The sequence below is a fragment of the Mustela lutreola genome, chromosome 10 (assembly GCF_030435805.1).
Source record: "Mustela lutreola isolate mMusLut2 chromosome 10, mMusLut2.pri, whole genome shotgun sequence".
Lineage (NCBI taxonomy): Eukaryota > Metazoa > Chordata > Mammalia > Carnivora > Mustelidae > Mustela > Mustela lutreola.
In genome coordinates, this window is record NC_081299.1 from 104,982,959 (window position 1) to 104,993,285 (window position 10,327).

A 10,327-nucleotide genomic window follows, 5' to 3' on the forward strand; every position below is an offset into this window, starting at 1 on the left:
GCCTGCCCCGCCGCGCCTGCCCTGCGCGCTCTGCCCTCGCCCGCCCTTTCTCTCTGCGCTTCTCCGCGGTCCTCTCGCCAAACCGCAATCTCTTTGGTATCCTCGGGTGGTCCCTCGGGTTCCTGCCTGAGCTGCCTTAAAGCCACTGACAAGACGCTTGTGGCCATGACCATCGGACAGTGTCTAGTGAAATCCAGGCACGGAGGGATGAAAAGGAAGCGCAAGAAATGGTTTTTAGAGTTTGGCACAGAGCCCAAGAGTCACAGAGTCCTGACTGGGGAGGGAAGGGCTATTCCTACCTGGCGTTTAGGAATGACTCTTGTCTGGGCTGCCTTGGTGTCTCTCTGTGGCTTTGCAGCCAGACCCGAATAGGCTGGTGGTGACACTTGGTGTGACCAGAGCCACCTTCACAGAGATCTTTAATTTGTCAGAGAGAGACAGAGACAGAGAGACAGAAAGAGAGAGAGAGAACGAACAAGCAGGGGCACCAGCCACCAGAGGGAGAGGGAAGCAGGCTCCCCGCTGAGCAGGGAGCCTGAAGTGGGGCTCAATCCCAGGACTCTGGGATCAGGACCCCAGCAGAAAGCAGAGGAGACGCCTAAACTACTGAGCCACCCCCACAGAGGCCTTAAGTACTGGGAGCAGAGTGGAGAGGAGAAGCCTAGAAAAATAGATTTTTCAAGTTGTTTTCTCTCTGTGTCCCCCATTCAAGTGTGTAGGACCTTACTGTGTGGTATTGATTGCAGTCCATTTAAAGCACGACCACTTTCCTGATATTTGGCAGTTTCTCATAAAGTTAAAAAATATACCTACCCTGTTACCTGGTAATAAATTGCTATTAACTTCCCGAGAAAAACGAATGCTTACATCCAAAGGAAGCTTCTACACGAACATTGGTGCGATGTCATTTATACTAGGCCAACCTGGATAAAACTCACATGTATTTTCAGAATGGATTAGTACTGTGTAGTAAAAACATTCAAACTATGGATAAGGCAGTAACACGAATAACTCCCTCAAACAGTGTGTTCAGCAAAAGATGCCCACCATAAAGGCATGTTTGTACACCTAAAACCTATGTATTCAAATGCACCTATCTGATACTCCTGTGTGCTCCCACTGCCAGGAAGTATCAGTCGAGAACAGGGCTTCCCTTTTTTAAATATTTTGCCAGGAAACTTCCTGAGCTGATGGAAGTACATTAGGCTGGCTGATACTCACAGAGGCTTATACCTTTATCACATTTTGCGGTATACTTAATGTTATAACCTTAACATTAAACATAAAGTTAATTAACAGTGTCTCTGAATGACAGATTAGACCACAGGACATAACAGGTATAGCCAGAATATTCCACCCCAAAATAAAGTGAATTAGTTTTAAAACCTGAGAATTCTCAAAAATATTATTTTAGTTCTATGTAATATTAATTCAAGATTAAACTATATACTTGTTTCATATGTACACAAATAAGTTACTTTTTTCATGTAGTCTATAAAATCTATGCAAAAGACTGAATATATTAGCACCTTTAACACCTCCTAGACAATGCTAGAGCTCTGGAACATCTCAATTCCATTTACTCCCCTCATTTTTGGGTGTTTGGCCTTACTTTCATTTCAACATACATTTTGAATTCATAGACATTATTATTATTGTTTGGATAGTGATATTTATTTGACTTAGTCACATATTTAACCTATCTACCTGTTGCTCTTCGTTCCTACCTTCATTTTTCCAGATTTTTCTTGCGCCCAGGTAGCCTGAAGAGTTACCTTTTGCATTTCCTTTAGTTGGGGTAAGCTACTAATGTGGTAAGGTCTTCACTTCCTCTTGACAGATATCTGGCCAGGGATTAGCAGCACCTAGTAGGTTGGAAATGATCTTGCTCTAACCCTTCCCTAAGGTCTCCTTTTTCATTGTTTTTGCTGGGAATTCAGCTTCCAATCTTCCGACGATGTAATAGGAATTCACCACCCACTCCCCATCCAGGTGCTGCTCTGATTGTTTTCATTTGTCTTTGGAGTTCACCAGCTTGGGCCCCTGATTTTCTTGTCCTTCTCTGGCTTGAAGTTCACTGATCTTCTTCCACATGTGGTTGGATAGATCATCACAATTTTTCCTTAATCGTCCGTAATATCTTTCTATATGGTTTCCGCCCCATTTGCTGTCTCCTCCAGCCTCCGAGACTTTAATTACATGTGTGTTAGGCCTTCAGGACATGGCCCATATCTCTATTACACTGCTTTCTGAATTTCTCTTCCTTTCAGCTCTCTATGCTTAAGCCTGGAGAGTTTCCTTCTCCTTACATAGTTCCAGGATAATCATCTCTCTTCCAAACTGCTATGAAACTCAACTATTAACTCTTTAAAATGCCAACTATTATGTATTTTATTTCTGTAGTTTTTATCTGATTTTTAAAATGGATTCTGTTTCTCTGATGAAACTTTTTATCTTGTCATCCCTTTTCTGGTCAGCTGAATCATACCACTTTATCTTTTTAAAGTAATTGTAGGTAACTTTTAAGTAATTTAAGGAACCTCTCTACACCCAAGGTGGGGCTTGAACTCACTAGTCCAAGATCAAGAGTCCCCATGTTCTACTAACTAAAATAATAACCCATAACTCAGTATCTCAATCACCCATGAGTTAGTTTCCATGGTTTGCTTCCCCACCCCCTTGCTTCTCTTCCCTTACAATCCTAGAGTATTGTGATTGAATGATGAAACTGTTGTGTGAACAATGATAGCCTGTTTGAAAGATGTTGTCTTTCTCTGAAGATATTCACCCTCTCCCACAGGAGGCAGCAGAGGAACAGATCGACCCTAATCCCTGACTAAGCTGATTTACAGTTTGTTTGCCCTCAGGGGAAGCCTCAGTCTCCAGCTAGTTTGCTCGAACTGCTGTGCTGTAGATGGCCAGGGCTCCCCCACCTGAGACCGTGGCATGTTTCCTCGGGCCCTTCCTCTTCAATGAATCCTGAACTTCAGTTTGTATCTCCTTAGCACCATGGCAGTGCTGAAAATTCCACTTTCTTTTCAGCCACACTCTGCTTGACTTCTAGCCTCTTATGTGCACATAGCTTAATTTGCGAATGTGTCCAGGGGAAATTCTGTCCCAAGCATGCAGCTCACTTAACCTACTCCAGGATCTTGGCTCCTCACGTCTGAATCCTTGGTCAGCTCCACATGTCCTACCCCTTTCTCCTCTCTCTCTGTCCAGATCTATGAAACTTTTTTTTTTTTTAAGGATTCTGATCATTTATTTGACAGAGAGAGACACAGCGAGAGAGGGAACACAGCAGGGGAAGTGGGAGAGGGAGAAGCAGTTTGCACAGAGTAGGGAGCCGGATGCGGGGTGGGGGTGGGGGGCTGGATCCCAGGACCCAGGGATCATGACCTGAGCCGAAGGCAGACACCCAACGCCCAAGGACTGAGTCACCCAGGAGCCCCTCTATGAAACTTCTTAATGTGTTGCTGTTTTCTCTGACTCTTACTAGCTGCCATCTCTCCAGTTCCTCAAGGTCTTGTTCCTGAGGGGGAAAAGGCAGAAAACTAGTTTTATTCCACTGAGCTTCTCTTCACTTTTCTCTTCTCTCTCGAGCTGAATGGATAGTTCTCCCGACGATTTCAAACAGAATTCCTTCAATGCAGACATTATTTCTTTTCAAGGTGAATGCCGGTTTACTGCAAATACACCGTCATCACTGAAAGATGACATCTACAACTTCCAGATAAATTATATTTTCTTTTTCTTTTTTTCTTAAAAGAAGGGGGGATCACTAGTGCATACTTGAAGTTTTCTTATAATACCTGGATTAAGTATGACCAGATACTAAAAGCTCTTGCTAGAAGCATGTGCAAAAGACTGTCCACCATGAGCTGAACAATCATCATGCCTGTCCAAGGTCCAAGGATTTGAGGACGCTGGATCCAGGCCCCTGCTGCACTATCTCCACTCAGATGGCTTTCAAAATCATTAAGTAACCAGTTTTTCTGGTGCTGGTCACTAATATGCCAACCAAACCATTTAACACCCCTCATTTCTTCTGAGGAATGTTGAAAGCTGGCAGTGTGGTACAGTTAGAAGTGGAAAGCAAAGTCTTAATTCCCATTGTACTAGCAGCTTTCTCAGAGCTTCACTGTGCGACGGGCACACGGTTCCTTGTGTAGCCAGCCCACATACAACCCCGAGACAGTGCAGGTTCTGACCACCCTCGTTGCAGATGAGGACACTCGGGCACCGGAGGGCTGGCTGACTTGCCAAGGGCCCCATCCCACTGATGGTGAGAGCCAGCACTCGGAGCCAGGCCGTCTGCCCCCAGAGCCCCTGTGCTGGGCCATCGTGCCAGTGCTCACGGAGAAGACTTCACCAAGATTTCCCTCCCCTCCTTCTTATTCAGCACCCCTCATCTGAGGAAAAAAAAAAAGAGAGAGAGAGAGAGAAGATTCAAAGTAAAGCCTACAAAACACTGAGGACTAATTGATGACGTAGAAGAGAAAGAGCACAGAAAAAGATTTAGTCTTCCCCAGAAACAGACTCCATGGCTTCAGGGATGATGTAATCACATCTCCCAGCCAGAAGCACTTCTGAAATCTTGATTCTTCTTAATGATCTGAACAGGGAACATCCCCAGGGAGTCCCGAAAAAAACAAAAACAAAAACAAAAAAACAGTTGACAGTGCCTTTTGTGTTGAAAGCCCAGAGGAGACAGACAAGTGAGCATACCTGCCTACCTGACTTAGGGCAAAAGGGAGTGCTCCTGGGAGGGACAAGGCTAAGGGAGGCCAGTCCCTAAAACTGAGACAGAATCATGCTTCTCCAAGTTCATTAGGAACAGAGCCCTTCCATATTTGACTACATCCATGTACCTTTATCACTGATGAGCTAATAGTTCCCACACTTTTGATTTATTTTTAAAATTAATTGTATATCAGCATCACAACTGAAATACCAGTAGGAACTACCACAAACAGGATGTAACTCTAAAACTACATAAAAGGAAAAAATCGAGTTGTTATAGTTAATAACAGAAGTAATAAGCAGAGCCCAGGAGCCTCCCCAAGTATTCCGTTGAGGTGTGGGCAGGGGCAGCCTTTAGAGGAACCTAGAGCAATGTTGGGCTTGAGTGATCAAGGCAAGAAGACCCTGGTCATGCCCGGTTCACCACTGCCCTGCAGGAGCCAGGGTCTGGAATGGGTTCCTCTTCACCAGCCCAGGGAAAGCAGGAAAGTCCTCCTCTCCAGTAAGGCTCAGGGAAAGCGGAGAGTTCAGTACAGACACAGGAGCTGCTGGTCCTAGGGATGTACTAGGTGGACTAAAATGAATCTAATGCTGAAAGACAAGTCTAGACCTTCAAATAAACAAATCTCATGTGTACTGACGTGCCAGATGAATGAGCCAGAGGTGCAGTTTCAAATGCGGAGGCCACCGGACGCCTATGGCAAGTGAGTGCTTGAAATGTAGCTAATGCTGAGAAACTGAATTTTCAAATTTGTTTTTTGTACTTCATAATTAAGTTTAAATAGCTACACATAGCCCTGGCTACAGTATAGGATAGTACAGGTTAGATAATAACCAGCATACCCCATCTGGTGAAGCTGACTAACTCATCGTCTGCCTAATTGCTCTGCAGCAGTAAACAGATTAATGACACCTCGCTTTTTTTTTTTTTTTTTAAGATTTTATTTATTTATTTGACAGAGATCACAAGTAGGCAGAGAGGCAGAGAGACGGGGTGGGGGTGGGTGGGGGGAGGGAAGCAAGCTCCCTGCTGAGCAGAGAACCCCATGCGGGGCTGGATCCTAAGACCCTGAGATCATGACCTGAGCCAAAGGCAGAGGCTTAACCCACTGAGACACCCAGGTACCCCAGACACCTCGCTTTTAATAACAATTCTTTTTTTTTTTTTTTTTTTAAGATTTGTTTGAGAGAGAGAGAACACAGAGGAGCAAGTGGGGGGGGAGGGGCAGAGGAAGAGAGGAAGAGGGAAGGAGAGTCTTGAGCAGACCCCATGCTGAGTGCAGGCCCAATAGTTCTGGACCCGAGCCAAAACCAAGAGTCTGATGCTTAACCCACTGTGCCATCCAGGCACCCCCAAGAACAATCCGGAATTGCTTTCTTCAGCTGCCTAGATACTGCTGAATGTCAGTTCAACCCCAGGGGCCATCTCTTCTGCTGCCTCTGCTTCCTCATCAGATCCACACAGCTTCCCCAAGGGAACAAATGGGAGCCTCAGCCAGTCCTGCCCTCTCACAGGTGGGGTCTCCGTCCCTTGGCTGGTCATGGGGCTCTACCCAGGTGGTGGCTTCAGGCCTTTCCCCCCAGGTCTGACTGATGTTGCTGAAGAACTGTGTTGGCCCAATGTTGTACACTGCAGAGGTTTCCTTGTTTTTGAAAGTCCCTGGGACGAGAGCATGACTCCAGGCTCTGGTTGGCAGGAGGTCACATAGAGCCATGCCATCTCTGTGCGGATTAGGTGAGGCAGGAGTAAGACAGTCATGTCAGCCACTGTGCGTCTCTGGTAGAACTTTTGTCCCATTCCCAGGACACTGCATTTGATTCTCAAGAGCAGCGTTTTTACTGAATTGTGCAAAGCTAACTTCTCTATAGCACAAAGAGGACTGCGGAACAAAAATGGAAGTCATGAAAGAGTAAAGACAAAGTTCTGAGACAGCACTTAAATGGTGATGGCGAGGTTTTGACCTTCCATGGGAGCCAGAAGGCCAAGCCCAGCAAAGCTCTGGCACCTCAGGGACTTTGACTCTGGATGGATGCCAATACTCTTCATTCCCCAAGTCTGTCCCAGACTGAAAGAACATCCCAGAGCAAAGCGAAAACACAACAGGTCTCCCAGATCCGCCAGAAGCTGAGGGTGGGACACAAAGGACCAAAATGGAGAGTGACCCAGAGACAGAGAAAAGGACAATGGGTGTATTGACCAAACACTACCTGGGAACTGGCTTTATTTAACGACTAGATGGCCGTTTAACTTCGGATGGTCCAAGGGCTACATTTCCACAGAAGAGTTTCCACCCCTCCACATACTTCAAAGCTAGCTATGATGTGTATACAGAGGTTCATATGAAAATTATATTTCTGTATCAGTAGTAAAGAGATTATGAAAGAGTTATCCCACTCATTGTCGACTTACAGAAATGGAACAGCTATAAGAATGTTGTCATTTAGCAAAGAGAAAAACAGGATTTAGAAAAGAGACAGAAAAGGGAGGAGAAAGAAAAACCCGTACAGAAGACTTGAGAATATTTTGGTTTTGTTTTTCCTTTCCTTGGTAAACGGATCAGCTGAAAGCCAGCAAACAGCTAGTCTAAACAATTAATTCTGGTGAAGCTGCCTCACTCGTCAGGTCAATATTTTTAGCTATTTGTGTGAATGCTCCCAGAAGTTCTTCAAAGTTTAGTTGTGGGATGAATGTGGTGACTCCGCCTCCCCAGTTTTCTTTGTGTAATACCTGCCAGGCCCTTGCTTTGGCACCTCTTAATTCAGCCTAACTGAACTACTTTCTCCATCAGGATTTCTTGAGCTCATAACCATCCCTGTTGAGCCATAATTATTCTGAAAAGAGCAGATTTGACGATGCCCACTTGGGTATCACTTTGACACACCTTTAACAGTTGAATATCAACTTAAGGTAATGGTTGTGAGCAACACAGAGGCTATTAGATAGCAGATAGCACAGGAAAGCCAACAGTCTGAGGACAGCAAAAATATCACAATAGATACTTTAAATTTACTTTGCCTTCTTGCCTCAGCCAAACCAGAAGTATCAACTTCACTTCAGCCTAGCCCAGTGGCTTTGAACTTTTTCCAACCAAAAGAGTAAATATGTATATGTATTAAATATAAAGTACAAAACGTGGACCATTAAAAAGCCTTTACCAATATAAGCCAACCTGAATAAGCACTGATGTAGTACCAACTAAAGTTCAGAACATTAGCAGACCACAGAAATCTTCCTCATGACTTTTCCCACCCAAGAGCTCACGGAGTCATCTCCATCCCAAAGCCCCACACCCCCCCCACATTTTATCAGTATGTATGTGTGTGTGTGTGTGTGTATTTATGTATATATTTGTCTTTGCTTTCACATAAATTAAATCATAAAGCATATATATATATATATATATATATATATATTTTTTTTTTTTTTTTTTTTTTTGCGGGGGGAGACAGGCATGGTCTGAGTTCTTCACTCACCATTATGTCTGTGATATTTATCCATGTTTTCCATGCAGTGCTTGTTTTTGTATTCCTTGTATGAATTATATCTCAGTATACTTATTAAGCTCTTGGATGTTTGAGTTGGTTCCAGTTTAGGATATTTTGGATTGATATGAACATTCTTTTCTATGTCTTTTAGTGGACATATACATTTCTCTAAGACAGCCCGTTTCAATAAAAATATAATGGCAGTCACATACAGTTCTAAATTTTCTAGTAGATACCTTTTAAAAAGTAAAATGAAAGAGTAAAATGAACATCTATCTAATATTGTACTAGACCTACTATATAAAAATATTGTCATTGCAACATGCAATATTAACAACTTTTCGGGGGTTCAGTAGCTGCATGTAGCTTGACCTCTCATATTGGAGAGCACGGGACTAAGGTATGTAGCTAAAAGTAGAATTTCTGGGCCACAGTATATAACCATGAAGGCATGACCCTTAGCTGACACTGCCAAATTTTTTTCCCAACAGTTTTGGAATTTATTTTTACCGTTTCCAGAATTAAGAGTCTCCAGTGCTCCTCATCCTCTCAGCATTTGGGATTGTCAGTCTTTTTTTTTTTTTTTTTTTTAAGTCAGATTTATAGAGATGTAATTTACATACAGTAAAATTCATGAACATTAGATTATGCTACACATTCTCTTCAGTGATACTTGTACATGAAACTGGATTTTGGTGGTTGCTGTGATAAAAAAAAAACAAAAACAAAAACAAAAACAAGCACCGTGCCCCACCCCCCCCAAATCAGTGTGTGACAAGGAATGAAGCCTGAGAAGGTCTGAGAAACTGTGCAGTGCACAACACCAAGGCATATGATTTCGAAATGTCAGAACACTGAAAACAACAAATCCTTCAGTTAAACTTTTGTAGGGAGTCAAGAGAACACCCAAGAATATCCACAGCACCACCCACATACTCTCAATATACAGAAATATATATGTGAACCAAGCAAACAATAGCATTCCCCAAGTACATACCAGAAAATACCAACCAGAATCCTCAGGACAACAGAAATCTAAGAGTCTCACAGGCTATATTAGTTGTCATTTACGACCTAACAGGGAATAAAGATCCCTGGCAACTACCACTCATCAGAGATTAGTCCCAGGAATTCACTTCATAAAATTAAACCACAGTCACACACTGATGCACGCGGATAGGGGAAAATAATGATGCACAATGAGAGGAAGAGAGAGAAAAAGAAGAGTTTTCCAATCACCCTACTTAGTATGTAAAAGGCAAAGAGCTCACTTTCTGCCCATGAGATTCAACAGAACTGAGCCAACAGCACTAACGGTCCAGGTGTGCAGGAGGAGCCGGTCAAGGGCAGGATTCTATTGGCTCCACTGAGATGTCTGAGCTGATTTTCATGGACATAGCAGAAAACAAACAACAACAACAACGACAAAAAACTGTCATGGAGTAACAGCAGTTATATGCATGCCAAATGATAGGCCAGACCATACTCTAAGAGAATCAGGTTGGGGAGAGGGGGCCGGTGGGTCTTATTTAAGAGCTGATGTGAATTAGACAGGACCCGGAATCCAGTAACACTTTTATGTGAAGAAATGTGCAAGTGATAAACAGCAGGAAGGACGCGGAACTCAAGTTAAAAGCTAGGCCCTCCGTCTCTGGGTGGGCTCGAACCACCAACCTTTCGGTTAACAGCCGAACGCGCTAACCGATTGCGCCACAGAGACACAAGCTCCCCGTTCTCCCCCGCCTTCTTAGGTAGTCAGTAGCTCCTTACCTCGCAATGTGCCGCACACTGGACAGTAGACGTTCCAAAGCCTTGGAAAACCCGAGACCAGGATCGCAGCAGACGCCGCGTGCTCATCACGGGAAACCTCGGCGCCGGGCGATTCTGAAGACAAAAGGGCACCCCAACGGCCTCTCCCCCTTTGCTCCCCACCCGCCTTAAACGCTAGGGTCCTCGTGGTCTGAGGCGAGTGGGCTCCGCGGGACGGTGCAAGTCGGTGGGCTCGCCTGATGGCACTTGCCGTTTCTCCGCCTTCACCAGCCCGCCCTTCGTCGCCACCTGTCCTCAGGGGTGCGGGGGACCTGCACCAGGACCGCTG

General features: G+C 44.4%; 1 non-coding gene across 1 annotated transcript; it reads right to left on the reverse strand.

Moving 5' to 3' along the window:
- Positions 1-9,875: 9,875 nt before the first annotated feature.
- On the reverse strand, positions 9,876-9,949 carry TRNAN-GUU (transfer RNA asparagine (anticodon GUU)). Its single transcript has one exon. It is a non-coding gene; the product is annotated as a tRNA-Asn (tRNA).
- Positions 9,950-10,327: the final 378 nt, after the last annotated feature.